At 38.2% G+C, this 17,959-nt stretch overlaps 1 long non-coding RNA gene across 1 annotated transcript in view; it reads right to left on the bottom strand.

Annotated features, from left to right (window-relative positions):
* Positions 1-17,959, bottom strand: part of LOC142241038 (uncharacterized) — a 360,681-nt gene that overhangs the window by 245,697 nt on the left and 97,025 nt on the right. The window lies entirely within an intron of this gene.

Here is a 17,959-nt window from a genome sequence, read left to right as displayed (position 1 = left end):
TCTGGTTGCTGAGTACATCGTAATAATTTATATGAAACATAGTTTATATAAAAGCTAATTAAAATAAAATCCTTGAAGATTTATAACGTTGGAGAATTAATCTGTTTTTTTAATATCCTGGAAGGCTGAGACTATCCTGGCAAGTATCCTTATAGGGGGAAGCGTATGAAATGTACATGAAAGTATTTTGCCATCACTATTGTTACAAGAGCCATTTTATATTTTGTGAAACACCAAGCGCAACTAGTTTCTTATAATTTATTTCAGTCCCTTTTGTGAACTCGTGGAGCAAGGATCATAGTTGTGGAGAAAATAAGAAGTAATTGGAAGAATCTGATTTCTCATTGCAAACAGTTTTTGTGCAACGTGCAAATAACTTTTATGCCACTTTGCCTGGCAGTTTATAGCTTTGGTATCTTTTTTGAGTTAATTTTGGAGAATTCCACTTTCATTTCTGTAAAGTGGTAATTCTCTTGGGCCTGTCAAGGCCAGAAAAAACAACATGGCGAACGCTATAGCGTCAACATCGCCAAATTGACAGCAATAAAAAGAACAAAAATGAGAAGAAGAACGTGAGACAATCAAAAAATGGAAAGTAGTAGATGAAGGTGTAAGTGTTTGTGAAGTACCATATACTAACGATAGTGTCATGGCTGACATTGGAAATTGTTCATTTGTGGAAGGTTTAAATGATGTGAGTGTGGTTGAAAATGGGAAAAAGACCAGGGGAAGGGAAGAAGAGCTGGAACCTGGAAACAAAAAGAGAAAAATTAATGACATCGAAACTAAGTATACAGAAAATCATAAAGGTTATATTTATGTGCTGGTGGACACATCAGAAGCTGAAAATATGAAAAATAAAAAATGGCCTGTACTTTGTAAAAAAAAAATCAAAGACCTTAAGGGGAAGAATTTGAAAAAAATAAAAAAATGGATGCTGTACAAGCTTCAATTTGAGGACATAATTTTGCAAATAAGTTCGTTGCCAACGAAGAGATGAAAAACAGAAATTAAATAGCTTTTATTCCAAAAAATTTTGTAGAGACATATGGAGTTGTCAGAAATGTACCTCTTTTGTGTTGAATGATGCCATTTCAAGCAAGACCATTGTGTCGGTAAGGTGGTTCACGAGAAGAGATATGGACAATCGAGACAAATTTCACCCTAAAGAAAGTTTAAAAATTGGTTTTTATGGATCTGAACATCCAGGTTGGATAATTTTTGAAAAAAAAAAACAGTGCTAATTATTGACACTTATTATCCAGCAGTTCGTCAATGCCACAAATGTGGGCATCTTGGTCACACACAGCAAGGATGTCGCTCTCAGAAAAGATTTTTAAAATGTGGTAAAGGGCAAGAGGAATGTGATGGTAACAGTGAGATTTCAAAATGCATTCTATGTGGTGAGGAGGGTCACACAGCAAAAGACAAACAGAAGTGTGTGAATTGGAAATGTGAAATTGAAATAAACAAGATTATTATTGAGAAAAAGTTATCGAAAAGAGAAGTAATAAGTGGGTATAAAACTAATAACCGTTTTGATATTTTGTGGGATAATGAACATTTTCCTTCTCTTCCAACAGCTAATAAAACAATAAATCTATGTTAATGAAAATGACATGATCCGTAGAAACAAAACTGTTAATGAATTATTGACTCCATACACTTACAACTCAGTAGCAGAAAAACCAAAAAAAGCAATACATTCATAGACCAGAATTTTTGAGGAGCTATCTCCATCTCGACCGGTGTTTGTGAGAGAAGACCAGCGAATTGGGGAATTAGAAAAATTATCGTATGAACTTCTAAAGTTTATAAAAGACTTCTTTAACCCTTCGAATATGAAGAATTGGAAGGATGTTTACTAAGGAAAAAGGAAGATTCTGCAGATCGACATGAAGGCATAACGTATGCAATGCTCAAAGCTCTCTCGGGAATTTCCAAAAAAAAAAATTTACAGCAATGAATAATTCGTTTAGATAAAATCGTATTCGGTATACGTGGAGAGTGATTAAAATCATACCAATCCCAAAACCGAACAAGAATTTAAACATCATATCCAATTTCAGACCAATATCGCTAATACCAGTTTTCATTAAATGTATAAGTTTGATGATTAAAGAGAGGCTCAATGAGGTCATCTGTTTGAACAATCTTATTCCTGTCAGATCCTTTGCCTACAAAAACAGCTACATGTATAAATGAATTCTTACATAGAATTCCTTATTAAAAGTCAATTACTACAAAGTCGTAGTCTTCTCGCTTGATATTAGCAATGCTTACAATTGTGTAAGAATTGATTTAATGGATCAAATTTTGAATGATTTTAAAATTGACCGATCGTACAGTATGTGGATCACAAATTGTTTATCCCTAAGGATTCAGAGAATGGGAAATTCTGAAGTAGAGGTAACAAATGGTCTACCTCAGGGTAGCTGCTTGTCACCTCTCCTTTTTATATACGGCGGAATTGCACTCTTAGGAGGATGAAAAACCCTGATATTTCAATATGCGTACGATTTCATTATTATGTCCTATGCTCCTCGTTTTTACCTGGAAAAGTCTCACACCATGTACTTTGCCAAGAGTGGAAAACATCAGATAGATCTTACTATCAATGGTTGCCAGATTATCCAGAAAAGAAGGGTGACTTTTCTTGGTCGTGTAATTACTAATACTTGTTGTGGTCGATGTGACGTTTCAGGAAAAATGAAACTCATTTTCTGCTGCCAACTATTCCGTGGGCCCATGGTCGCGACGGTGTGGTAATGTTGTTCGCTCCGGCCACCATGACCACTCTGAACTCTATAGAGCACAATAAAATACCTACTATTACCACCATTCATAAACGTAGAATTATCTGCTCTTGAGTGTTCGACTTAATGGTGGGGTCGTGATGTTTCTGGACCCCATTCTGCCCTCCCTGTGGATGGCCTTATAGAACCATCCCCATTGGACGCCTTTTGAATTTAGGCGGCCCCCTTAAATCATGGCTGTAAACCTCCTTACCTTTCCTTACGAAATTATTAAACCATATTGTTCATTTAAATTCACATATAAATTACATTTTATTCAAGGGATTAACATATATGTTGTACTATTTTATCGAGATCTCAAATTGTCTTGTTATCTATTATAATAAATAAAATAGATGAAAAACTTAAACGTTAAATATAGGGTACTACAACTATGCAATAGGAAATCTACGCCATTGAACTAAAATCAGTTGAGCTGATGCCACTTTGCATCAATTTTTATCTTTTTTCTTAATTCAAATTGTACCCACCTAACCTATCGAGCTCGATTTGTTGGGGATCTATTCGAAAATTGTTGGATCTAAATTACATGAGACAAACAAAACCCACCGATATTAGTGTAGAAACCCGTTTATAGCGAAACAAGTATTATAATACAATTGCTTACATAAAAACATCAGAATTCTAAATCCAGTATTACTGAAACATATCGGCTTACCGTCGATTAAAATTAAAAACAAGGAAATTATCAATCTGAAAGTTGAACAAATTGTTTCAGTTTATCTAAAATTCAGAATTAATGTCTTTCTTTTATAGTCATACATAAGTTTATGGTATATTTGGAAAATTTAAAAAAAATCATTTTCTTTTCTTTTCAAATAATTTTTATACCCTGCGCCACACTGTGGAACAGGGTATTATAAGTTAGTGCATATGTTTGTAACACCCAGAAGGAGACGAGATAGACACATGGTGTCTTTGGCACTAATGCTCAGGGTGGGTCCCTGAGTCGATATAACCATGTCCGTCTGTCCGTCCATCCGTCTGTCTGTGAACACATTTTTGTGATCAAAGTCTAGGTCGAAATTTAAGTCCAAGCGCCTTCAAATTTGGCACATGTTCCTAATTTGGGTCAGAATAGAACCCTATTGATTTTGGAAGAAATCGGTTAAGATTTAGATATAGCTCCCATATATATCTTTCGCCCGATATGCACTAATATGGACCCAGCAGCCAGAGTTTTATACCGATTTGCTTGAAATTTTATACAAACATAACACTTAGTCGTCGAATTTGATTGAAATCGGTTCAGATTTAGATATAGCTCCCATATATATCTTTCGCCCGATATGAACTAATAAGGTCCCAAAAGCCAGAGTTTTACCCCAATTTGGTTGAAATTTTGCACAAAGAGTAGAATTAGCAGTGTAGCTATGCGTGCCAAATTTGGTTGAAATCGGTTCAGATTTAGATATATCTCCCATATATAGCTTTCGCCCGATTTACACTCATATGACTACAGAGCCCAATTTTTAACTCCGATTTAGTTGAAATTTTGCAAAGGGAGTAGAATTAGCATTGTAGCTATGCGTACCAAATTTGGTTGAAATCGGTTCAGATTAGCTCCCATATATATGTTTTTCTGATTTCGGCAAAAGTGGTCAAAATACCAACATTTTCTTTGTAAAATCGCCACTGCTTAGTTGAAAAGTTGTAAAAATGACTCTAATTTTCCTAAACTTCTAATACATATATATCATAAATAAACTTTTGCGAAGTTTTCTTAAAATTGCTTCAGATTCAAATGTTTCCCATATTTATACCCTGCGCCACACTGTGGAACATGGTATTATAAGTTAGTGCATACACCCATAAAAAAAGTGCCTTCGAAACTAAAGGAAAAAATGTTTATCAATTTAGTTTAGCCATTTTATTTCCATTAAGTTACATTTTTGTGTGAAATAATAAAATTTACTCGTTTCAGTAAAAACAAGTAAGGAAAGTCTAAAGTCGGGCGGGGCCGACTATATTATACCCTGCACCACTTTGTAGATCTAAATTTTCGATACCATATCACATCCGTCAAATGTGTTGGGTGCTATATATAAAGGTTTGTCCCAAATACATACATTTAAATATCAATATTTGGACAGAATTTGATAGACAAGTTGGCCAATGCACTAGGATGGAACACAATTTTAGTAAAAAAAAATATGTGAAACATTTAAATCTGAAGCAATTTTAAGGAAACTTCGCAAAAGTTTATTTATGATTTATATATGAATTAGAAGTTTAGGAAAATTAGAGTACTTTTTACAACTTTTCGACCAAGCAGTGGCGATTTAATAAGGAAAATGTTGGTATTTTGAGCATTTTTATCGAAATCAGAAAAAACATATATATTGGAGCTATATCTAAATCTGAGCAGATTTCAATCAAATTTGGCACACATGACTATATTACTAGTTGTACTCCTAGTGCAAAATTTCAACCAAATTGGTCCAAAACTCTGGCTTCTGTGGCCATATAAGTCCATATCGGGCGAAAAATGTATATGGAAGCTATATCTAAATCTGAACCGATTTCAATCAAATTTGGCAAACATGACTATACTACCAATTGTACTCCTTGTGCAAAATTTCAAGCTAATCGAGATAAAACTCTGGCTTCTGGGTCCATATAAGTGCATATCGGGCGTAAGATATATATGGGAGCTATATCTAAATCTGAATCGATTTCAACCAAATTTCAACCAATGCTAAATCTACTCCCTGTGCAAAATTTCAACCAAAGTGGTCCAAAACTCTGGCTTTTAGGACCATATTAGTCCATATCGGGCGAAAGATATATATGGGAGCTATATCTAAATCTGAACCGATTTCAATAAAATTTTGCACACTTGACTATACTACTAATTGTACTCCTAGTGCAAAATTTCAACCAAATTCGGCCAAAAATCTGGCTTCTAGGGCCATATAAGTCCATATCGGGCGAAAGATATATATGGGAGCTATATCTAAATCTGAACCGATTTCAATGACTTGACTATACGACTAAGTGTTATATGTGTACAAAATTTCAAGCAAATCGGTATAAAACTCTGGCTGCTGGGTCCATATTAGTGCTTATCGGGCGAAAGATATATATGGGAGCTATATCTAAATCTGAACCGATTTCTTCCAAAATCAATAGGGTTCTATTCTGACCTAAATTAGGAACATGTGCCAAATTTGAAGGCGATTGGACTTAAATTGCGACCTAGACTTTGATCACAAACATGTGTTCACAGACAGATGGACGGACGGACGGACAGACGGACATGGTATATCGACTCAGGGAGCCATCCTGAGCATTATTGCCAAAGACACCATGTGTCTATCTCGTCTCCTTCTGGGTGTTACAAACATATGCACTGCCTTATAATACCCTGTTCCACAGTGTGGCGGTGATTTCTTTAGTTGTGTTATTCTTTCAGAGTGCCTACGTGCTATAGTGAAAATTAATTAAATTAAAGAAAAGACACAAAAAACTGTTGCAATGGAAAATTGTCGAATAGTTAATAGTGATGAAAGCACCGCAGGTAATTGGATGGCTGTAGCCTTTGAAGAAGTTATTCCGGTAGAAGAAACCCCGTCGTATGTTCCAGGGAAAGAAACAATGGAAAAAGTTCGAGTGTGTTTGTGCTATTGAATGTTGAAAACAACAGTCTCAGCAATATGGCGAATAATAAGATGAGGAAAATTTGAGAAATCTATTGAAAGAATTCGATTTGGACCCTGTCTTTGAATATTTAAAGGGTAAATATTTGTACTTTTTAATGCTCTATACATCTTTCATTTTTATGATATTTTCAAGCTGCTCAAGTGACTTTTAGAAGCTTACAGTTCAATTGGAAGAAAAAGCAGGTAGAAATTTTGGGTTTTAGAAAATCTAATCATAAAAAATATTTAATGATATTTATCATAGTTTGGAATAGATGAATGTACAATGTCAATGCCATCAAAAGCAGAGGACTGGCTGCAAACTGTGCAATATCCAAGAAACAGTTCCTTAATCACTTCATCTGCAACTTTGTCAATCAGTGGAAAATTGTTGACAAAAAGATTTGAGCGTAATTCTAAATGAAACATCAAAGGGAAAGAATATTATCGAATTTTACAATCAAAAACAAAATTTAACTAACGAATACAGGAATGAATTGATAAAAATCATTGTGGAAGAAGTAATCAACAACAATATCACGCTCCATGCAAACGATTTTTTGGTATTACTAAATGAAATTGTTAGTATCTTTCCAAATGAAGTCTGTTGAGGTAAGCCACATGTTAATTTAACAAACTACATATGTATATATACCAAAGGCGTTTTCATTTCTTTCTAAAAGGATTACTATTTCATACCAAGAAAAGAGCGCAAAAATCCAAGCGGTAAACTTTACGCTAAATACAAAAATTAAAGATAAAAAAAAGAAACTTGAGAAATATTGACTCTGATAAAGATTCTGTAATGTTGTTGTTGCTTTATAATTCCATTTTCATGTGCGTGGAGTTATGCCAACTGCGATTGCATAGGCCTTTCCTTTTAATTGATTTCCTGCTATCACCACACTTCGGCTGTTGGATAAGGTGTCACATACCATCTGGCAATATTGTCCAACGAGAGTGGACACTTGTTTGTTTTCCCCTTTTTAAAAGAAAAGCAGCAAAGATTTCCATCCCCATATAGGCACAAAATGTGAAGAGGATTATCGCGCACATGTTATATCAACGTTGGTACCGGGCGGTGGTACTTTGATTTTGTCTTCCGACTTAAGCTCAGTCTGCGTAGGTCTTTTGGTTACCTAGCCGATATAAAACAACACTAGTAGAAAATTGATAGTACCACCTGGAACTATTCGTTATTCTTCGTTGGAAATATTGATGGAATATTTTGCGTGGGAATGGAGATGTTGTTGATTCCCATTGTGCCCACCCATGGATCATGTCTACCATGATCCCCTTTGGACTGCCCAATAGAATGTATGACAGCCCCCTGAAATGTAGTGGCGATAACCCTCCTACCTTATAGGCATAGGCCTTTCCTTTTAATTGATTTCCTGCTATCACCACACTTCGGCTGTTGGATAAGGTGTCACATACCATCTGGCAATATTGTCCAACGAGAGTGGACACTTGTTTGTTTTCCCCTTTTTAGAAGAAAAGCAGCAAATAATTCCATCCCCATATAGGCACAAAATGTGAAGAGGATTATCGCGCACATGTTATATCAACGTTGGTACCGGGCGGTGGTACTTTGATTTTGTCTTCCGACTTAAGCTCAGTCTGCGTAGGTCTTTTGGTTACCAAGCCGATATAAAACAACACTAGTAGAAAATTGATAGTACCACCTGGAACTATTCGTTATTCTTCGTTGGAAATATTGATGGAATATTTTGCGTGGGAATCGAGATGTTGTTGATTCCCATTGTGCCCACCCATGGATCATGTCTACCATGATCCCCTTTGGACTGCCCAATAGAATGTATGACAGCCCCCTGAAATGTAGTGGCGATAACCCTCCTACCTTACCTCAGCGAATTCAAAACGAATTCATATCCAAATTGTTCACACGAATTTCAGTTCCAAAATGTACATTATTTTATTTTGTAACCTTGGATCCCATGGATCATGTCTACCATGATCCCCTTTGGACTGCCCAATAGAATGTATGACAGCCCCCTGAAATGTAGTGGCGATAACCCTCCTACCTTACCTCAGCGAATTCAAAACGAATTCATATCCAAATTGTTCACACGAATTTCAGTTCCAAAATGTACATTATTTTATTTTGTAACCTTTTTGATTCAAAAAATATTCAACAGATGCTTAATACTATACAAAGTACTTAAAGATAATGATAAAAGGAAATGAAATAAGAGTCGAGAGTTTTGTGAAAAGGGCAAAATGTTTGGTTTACTTTAATTAACCAAAAGACAAAAAAAAAACAACAACCGAAAAGAAAGGTGTGACAATAATGGCAATATTCCCTAACTAGGTTCGAGCTTGATTCCTAATATGTGGGGCCAACGTCTGAACGATATTTTTTTTTATTCAACTACTACTTTGCCCAAAACACTGTAATTTATCTCAATAATTCTTTAATTATATTACTTAACCAGTCCTTTTGCAATAAATGTAAATGTCGGGATTCGATTAATCTTGCCTTCTCCCCTTCCACGCTGTGTTGGTAGTATTGGTGGGATGACACTCAAAAGTTTTCTTGACGCTATTTGAGGCTTATATTCATATCCTAAAAGAAATAGCGGTTTGGTACCGTTGTCGAATCCAAAAGTAATAAATGATTTTTTCACATCAATAGGTCATCAAAACGTTGGTATTATGCCTTACTATTAACAAACTATACTTACTGCCGATAAGCCAATAGATCAATACAAGGACACCAACAAAAATTCTCAGAAAAAGAGACAAGCATTCATTTAGCTTGTGTGATCCCTCAAACAAATATCTTCTAGTATATCCAGCGTTCTTTTTTATCTCGCGTTGGAAGTTGTTTCCTTACCGGCTTTCAAAAGAAGAGTGTGAATTCTAGAATTGACCCGAAAATCATTCTGACATTTGACAGCTGAAGTGTTGCCACCTTCTTCTTATGAAAGATCGGGTATTCTGAACATCCCTGTCAACAAAGTCGTGACTCTACTCCAAATAAAAATTAAGGTACTACAAATGGTACCAGTACAAACCCGGTCGGTTATCGTAGTCCTGACGCAGATAACTGATTCGGGAAGGCAGCCTTTATGCAACAATTACGAGACCTAACATGTGTCTACACATACTACGTAATTCGCCTCCTATTACATTCCAACCAGATCTCACTCGAAGTTAAATAGTGTGTACAACAATAATTACTAACATCTACGCTAGTATTGTAACTACTAAATGAGAAACGCCTTCCATGGATGTTCAATATGGTCTCAATTGCAGACCCATTGCGAAACCGTTATATCAAATTTCCCCTATATCGAAAAATTTACCCGACTCATTCACTAAATTAATCACTTCATTCCTTATAATGAACATACTTCATCGCCGAAAATGGTAATATCGATCACCGAAATAATCAGGAATGAAAACGAACTATTCAAAAAACATATTATCGAAAAAAAAACATTTGAATTAATTATTTAATCGGTTTTGGTGTCAACCAAATCAATTTCCACATTGATTTATCGTACTGTTACGAATTTGATAATTATAGATATAAGTTTATTTAAATTAGTTTCCGTTAATTTAAAACTTCAAATTGTAACGATAAAATTTCGCTATCACTTGTTGGAATCATCTATTCATTTTCTAGTATTTTCCTGAATTTCTTTTATGTTCTTTTGTTTGCTTACCGAAATGTTAGTTCTTACTCTCTCATAGAATAGCAACCCCTTTGCTTTGTTATTCTGCATTCTCATTTCATCTCATTGTCTATTGTCATTGTTGTTGTAGTAATGCGAGCATATATCTATGTGAGTGTGTATGTGTTTGGCAGCCACCAGATGAACAGCTTAATGGTCGTAGATCCTTCTAGCATTGTCTAAGAATGTTCTGGCGTTGCCAGAATATTGTAGTGCTACCAGAATGTTCTCGTATTGCCACACTGTCATATATGAAAGCGCTCGCATGCTGCTAACGGGTCAGTCTTAATTAAAGCGTCAAACGAATAACTTCAGTGTGAACGAATTGTAAAGTGTGAAGTCATAGTCAATAAATTGTAGATTGTCGTTATTTAAAAGAACTGTGTTTTAATTGTCGGGTAATTAAAAACGCCTAAATATAAAAAGCGTAACAATTGGTGTCGGAAGTGAAATAACGAAAAAAAAATCTACAATGAAGTTTAATGAGCTTCGTGTGGAAGACTTAAAAAAGGAATTGAGCAAACTGGAGCTGCCGACAACAGGCAATAAGGCCCAGCTTCAAAAGCGTCTACTGGAAGAGTTTGAACGGCGTAATATGGACATTGCGACGCATGAGTTTGATTATAAGGAAGACATTGATGAATTAATACTCGTCAATACAAGCAGTGTAGAAACTCCATCTGTGGCTTCGAGTGTTGTGGATTACACATCAATGCTCAATGTTTTGAGCAAAATGATGGGAGCAAATTCTAGAAAAATTCGACGAAAATTCTAGAATGGTCAACGAAAAATTACAACAAATTTCTGAAGGCATGGAGAAACGTGTGGATCATATAGAAAATCAAATTGTGGAATTGGATAAGAAAGTTTTTTCCGTGGATGAGAAAATTATGGTTCATGATGAGAAGTTTCTGCACATCGAGAAAAAAATGTCAGAGCTGGAAATTAAAGGTGGTCCAGTGCGCGTCATCGAGGGCTCAAAAATCAAAACTCCTGTTTTCGATGGCTCAACGTCATTTGATGTCTTCAAATTCCAATTCGAAATGGTTGCTTGTAGAAATTTGTGGAATGACGATGATAAAGCAATTGAACTTCTATTGGCATTAAAGGGCAATGCTGCCGATGTGATACAAAGCATTCCCGCTGCTTCTAGAAATAACTATAATGAAGTAATAGCGGCACTTCAACGCAAGTATGGTGGAGAGCACAAGCAGGACATCTTCAGAATGGAATTGAGAGGAAGAATCCAGAAATCGAATGAAACCCTACAAGATTTTGCAACAGAAGTTGAGCTGCTAGTGCTTTTGACATACCCAGGTGAGAGTCATCCTCTTGTGGACCGCATCAAGATTGAAACCTTCGTCAATGGAATTCGAGACCCAGATATAAAATGTGCAACATATGCGTCACAAAAGGCTACATTCGCTGAAACAGTAACATTCGCACTTGCACAGGAGACTGCGAGATTGCTAGCGCGGCCTCAAATTCACAAGGTACGTAAAGTAGAGACAGAGTGTGATGAATCAAAGTCCGTTATTGAATCGATGAAAGAGGCCATGAAGCAGGCAATGCAAGAAATGAAGCAAGAGGCAAATAAATCCCGGATCAAATGCTATAACTGTGATAAGCCGGGACATCTAGCTCGAGAATGCAAAGCACGACGCAAACGGTCAAGGTCCACATCACCATCTCCATTAAACAATAGCCATAAGAAGGTGACCCCACAGTCAAGTGAGTCACCTTTAAACTAAATCGAGCTAGTTCAGCGGGGCAAGAGCTGGCTCCCACAGACGATGGCCCCACCATCTCCATAGCAATAGTTCAACAGAAAAATAACAATTTAACTATTGCGGGTGTTATTAATGGCGACAAGCGTACTTTGACGTTGGATACTGGTGCATCAAAGTCTATCATTAGATCTGATTTAGTAAAAGGAAAAGTTACACCACTGATTGGAGTCAAGCTACGCACGGCTACAGGGGAACCCGCAACCGTATATGGAAAGGTCACCGTAAAATTAACTATTGCTAACAAATCCGTTACTTATGATTTCATTGTGGCCGATATAGTAGACGAAGTTATAATTGGAGCGGATTTCATGATTGCTTTTGGCCTCAATCTGGATATGAAGCGTCGTGTAATGACATGGTGCGATGCCGAAATAACGGTAAACGTGGGATACGACGAGAATACACCTGTCAAACGTTTGACAACGAGCCAGTCAGAGTCTATACCACCGAATGCCGAAGCAATTATATGGGTTTCTATGAATGGAGATTGTGAAGTCGGCCAATTGTGGGTTGTTGAACCAGCAGAAAACAAAAGCAACAACATCTTGATAGCAAATGCCCTGGTAACAACGAACGAAGAGAGACTAATACCAGTTCGTGTCTTGAACTTGTCTGACAATCATGAGCAAATTGTAAAATTTTCTGATATTGGAAAATGTACACCAGCCGAGGCAATAGTCAATTTGGAAGGCAACTCATCAAAGACACATGGAGCAGTGAGAAAACATCTAGAAGGGTATTTCGAGGCTTGGACACGTCATCTATCGCCGTCAGAGAGAAATAAAGCCAAGCAATTGTTGTGGAAAAACGCCTCTGCTTTTGCTTCTGAAAAGGGAAATCAAGGAAGAACATCTGTAGTGAAACATGAAATTAAAACCGCAGAAGAAAGGCCCATAAAACAGGCACCACGAAGTGTTCCCCTGGCAAAAAGAGACGAAGTTCAAAAGCACATAAAGGAAATGGCGGAGAGTGGAGTGATCGAGCCATCATCAAGTCCTTGGTGTTCCCCAGTTGTGCTGGTCAAAAAGAAAGATGGAAGTACCCGATTCTGCGTGGACTACAGAAAACTGAATGATGTCACCAAAAAGGACAGTTATCCGCTTCCACGCATTGATGACACGTTGGACACACTAGCCGGAACAACATGGTTTTCTACGCTTGATTTGCAGAGTGGATATTGGCAAGTAGAGATCGCCGAGAAAGACAAGGAAAAGACGGCTTTTGGCGTTAATGGCGGTCTCTGGCAATTCAATGTAATGCCGTTCGGGCTCTGCAACGCTCCGGCTACCTTCGAAAGATTGATGGAGCGGGTACTGAAGGGGTTGCACTGGAAGTCGTGCTTGATATACTTGGACGACATCATAGTGATGGGCAAAACATTTGACGAGCACCTTAAGAACTTGAAAGACGTTATCCAGCAATTGTCAGCTGCTGGTCTACGCCTTAACGCAAAGAAATGCTCCCTTTTCCAGCGGGAAGTTAAATACCTGGGTCATCATGTGACTGCAGAGGGCATATCCACCGATGAAGACAAAATCCAAGCTGTCAGAGATTGGCCACGACCCCGAAATCTCCACGAATTAAGAAGTTTCCTTGGGTTATGTACATATTACCGACGATTCGTCCCAAACTTCGCCAGCATCGCCGCTAGTCTCCATAAATTGACGCAAAAAGGTCAGAAGTTCCAGTGGAGCGACGAACAGGAGGAGTCATTCCAACATTTAAAAGAACTTTTATGTTCAGCTCCTGTTCTAGCGTATCCTATTCCGGGCGAAAAATTTGTTTTGGATACAGATGCTAGCGCACATGGTATTGGAGGTGTGCTATCCCAACAGATAGACGGCAAGGAGAAGGTCATCGGATATTTCAGCCGAACGTTGTCCAAGCCCGAAAAGAACTACTGTGTAACGCGACGAGAGCTGCTAGCCGTCATAGAGAGTGTAAAACATTATCATAAATATTTGTATGGACAACACTTCTTGCTCAGGACTGATCACTCAGCTCTACGATGGTTGCTCCAATTCAAGAATCCGGAAGCTCAACTGGCACGTTGGATCGAGAGGCTCCAAAGCTATGATTTCAGTGTCGAGCATAGAAAAGGTGGAAAACACGGTAACGCTGACCCTTTGTCACGTCGACCTTGCAGTATAGAATGCAAGCACTGCTCGAAAGCTGAACATAAGGAGGAGATTGTTGATATTCGGCTGTTACACATCGAATCTGGAGTGGACTGGCCAACAGAACAGCGTAAAGATCCCATTTTGAGCAAAATTATTTCGGCAAAGGAAGAGAACGAGAAGCCCAGTAAGAAAGACATCGCAGCCGAAAGTCCACTTATGAAATCATACTGGGCTCAATGGGATAGTTTAGTTCTAGTCAATGGATCCCTGCAACGTAAATGGGAAAGCGAAGATGGCAAGAGCAGCCGAAATTTGATCATCGTTCCAGATTCCAAAATAAGAAACGTTTTGGCGGAGTTCCATAATGGTCCCAGTGGAGGTCATCTGGGAATAACCAAAACCGCCGAGAAAGTGAAGCAACGATTCTACTGGGTTGGATGCCAGAAATCAATTGCTGAATGGGTAGCCAATTGCGAGAAGTGCATGAAGGCGAAAGGTCCAACAAGGAAAAGTCGAGGTCCTATGCAAGAATATAGACCAGGAGCCCCGTTTGAAAGAATAGCAATGGACGTGGCAGGCCCTTTCCCAGTAAGTGATTCTGGAAACCGTTATGTCCTTGTGGTCATGGATTACTTCAGCAAATGGCCGGAGGTGTATGCAATTCCAAACCAAGAGGCAAAAACGATTGTGGATGTGGTCAACAAAAACTGGATATGTCGCTACGGTGTGCCGTCCGAGATTCACTCAGACCAGGGAAGAAATTTTGAATCGGCCATATTCAAAGAGATGTGTGAATCCCTTGGTATCAAGAAAACGAGGACTACGCCATTACATCCACAATCCGATGGCATGGTAGAAAGGTTTAATCGCACTCTGGAGGAACATCTTCGAAAAGTAGTGGACAACGGCCAGAGGGACTGGGACGAGCATATACCAAAGTTTTTGCTGTCGTATAGATCTGCCATTCATGATTCCACCTCTCGAACACCGGCCAATGTTCTATTCGGAACTGAGTTGAAGTTGCCTGGAGATCTGATATTCGGCGCTAAACCTAATGAGCTCGCCATGGAAGAAAACAGAAACGACATCCCAAACACTTTCGGTGAAGTTCACGAATCAGTGCGCAACAAAATAAAAATGGTCAGCAACAGAATGAAGGCGAGATACGATCGTGCTGTAAATACTGAGGGCTTCCAAGAAGAAGAATTGGTTCTGCTATTTAACCCGCAACGAAAGAAAGGATTGTGTCCTAAACTGCAAAGACAGTGGGAAGGCCCATACAAAGTCATCAAGAAGATCAATGATGTTGTATACCGGATTCAGAAGGACGACAGCCCTAGATCAAAGATGAAAGTTGTACATCTGGAACGATTGGCTCCTTACGGAACAGGTTCTGTGCCTGTTCGGGACGAACAGGCTTAAGCGGGAGGCAGTGTTACGAATTTGATAATTATAGATATAAGTTTATTTAAATTAGTTTCCGTTAATTTAAAACTTCAAATTGTAACGATAAAATTTCGCTATCACTTGTTGGAATCATCTATTCATTTTCTAGTATTTTCCTGAATTTCTTTTATGTTCTTTTGTTTGCTTACCGAAATGTTAGTTCTTACTCTCTCATAGAATAGCAACCCCTTTGCTTTGTTATTCTGCATTCTCATTTCATCTCATTGTCTATTGTCATTGTTGTTGTAGTAATGCGAGCATATATCTATGTGAGTGTGTATGTGTTTGGCAGCCACCAGATGAACAGCTTAATGGTCGTAGATCCTTCTAGCATTGTCTAAGAATGTTCTGGCGTTGCCAGAATATTGTAGTGCTACCAGAATGTTCTCGTATTGCCACACTGTCATATATGAAAGCGCTCGCATGCTGCTAACGGGTCAGTCTTAATTAAAGCGTCAAACGAATAACTTCAGTGTGAACGAATTGTAAAGTGTGAAGTCATAGTAAATAAATTGTAGATTGTCGTTATTTAAAAGAACTGTGTTTTAATTGTCGGGTAATTAAAAACGCCTAAATATAAAAGCGTAACAGTACTATTATTTATAGTATTATCTTTATTGTAATATAATTTATTGTGTTATTATTTATTGTACTATAATTTATTATGCTGTTATTTATTATACTATAATTTATTATGTTGTTATTTATTGTCATTTATTACTTATTTACTCTGTAGTTAATATTTTCCTCTGTGTATGATCCGTTAACAAAGTGAATGTGGGGAAGAACTGCGACCCTTGGATTCAGTAAAAGCCGGGCTAGATATGGAATCCCTATTTTATTGGAACCATGTGCTGTAGGTCTTTAGCATGATAGGTGCCTACTTTCCTACAGCTTAAATCCTCAATCTCGTATAAACTTTTGCCTATCTGTCTGACAACACGACATTTAACAAACTTTTTGAAAAGCTTTGCATTCAAATTCTTAGAAGCGTCACTTAAAATAAAATTCCTAAGGATTTCCTGGCCAGGCAAAAACTTCACCTCTCGGCTTCGAGTATTGTAACGAGCAGCGTTCCTCTCGTAAGAATCATGCAAATTGTCCTTAACACTACTCCTAACTACCTCCATCAAACTGCTCTTTGGTAAAATGTCCACCTTCCCATTCTCTAACACTCCTAATTTGTCCGATAACTCGTATGCACTACCATGCGTGATCATGCTTGATCCAAAAAGTGCAAAATACGGAGAAAATCCTATTGCGGTATGCATAGTGCAACGCAGTGCGCATTCGACAGCTGACAAGTGTTTATCCCAGTTCGTCTGATCATCCTCAACGTATGTACGCACCGAGGCCACTATCGAGCGATTTACGCCCTCCGACGCGTTTGCCTGCGGAGCATAGAATGGATTCCTAATCTGCCTACATCCATATCGTTTCAAGAAAATCTCAAATTCGGATGATGTAAATTGCCTGCCGTTATCCGCATGTACTATGTGCGGAACGCCAAATTTGTGGAAAATTTAACTTTCCAAAAATTTGATTACGTTCGCAGATGTTGCATTACGCATAGGCTTCAAAACAACAAACTTTGTGAGATAATCAAGAACGATAAAGATGAAGCTATTACCCTGCTTCGACCTCGGTAATGGACCAATGAAGTCTATATAAATTTTCTGCCAAGGCCTGCGTGTAACAGTTTCTGCACCCATAGCCGGTGGAAGAATTTTGTTGGGAGCCTTCGTCTCCTTACACACAACACAGTTATTTATATAATCCTTTACTTGGCCGACCATTCCAGGCCAGTAAAAGTACTGTCTGAGAGCCACTATCGCCTTACCCATGCCGCAATGTGATCTCACGGTAGCCTTATGCGTATTTGCTACCAGATCATGAGTCAGTCCCGTCGGAACCCAAAGTTTCCAAATGAAATTTTCATGGACCGAATTCCCATCAGCCGGAACAGTCTTCTTGTAAACGTAGGTATCCTGTGCCTTAATGTCTGGCAGAAGCTTTTGATTCTGTTGAATATGTTCGCGAAGTTGAACATATTCTTCAGATTCAAATTCCGGCGAATCCATGTCAATTATAGGCCGTTCATCCACAAACATGTTGACCTCATCTACGTGTAACCTGTACAAGGTGTCGGCTACCACGTTCTGACTACCCTTGCGATGCTGTATATCGAATTGATACCTTTGGAGTTTCTGGCTCTAACGTGCGAGACATCCGCTCAAGTCTTTTTGGCCCATAAGCCCCTTGAGAGCACTGTGGTCCGTCACCACGGTGAATGGCATCAATTCGATATACGGTCTGAACTTTCCGATTGCACTAACTACAGCGAGGCACTCCCTCTCAGTCACGCTGTAATTGCGCTGCGCGTTATTAAGCTGTGCTGAGTGAAATGCTATTGGACGTTCAAGACCTTCCGCGTCCAGCTGGTAG

Source organism: Haematobia irritans, chromosome 1 (genome assembly GCF_050003625.1).
Source record: "Haematobia irritans isolate KBUSLIRL chromosome 1, ASM5000362v1, whole genome shotgun sequence".
NCBI classification, from domain to species: Eukaryota; Metazoa; Arthropoda; class Insecta; order Diptera; family Muscidae; genus Haematobia; species Haematobia irritans.
This window is presented reverse-complemented; position numbering and strand designations above follow the sequence as displayed.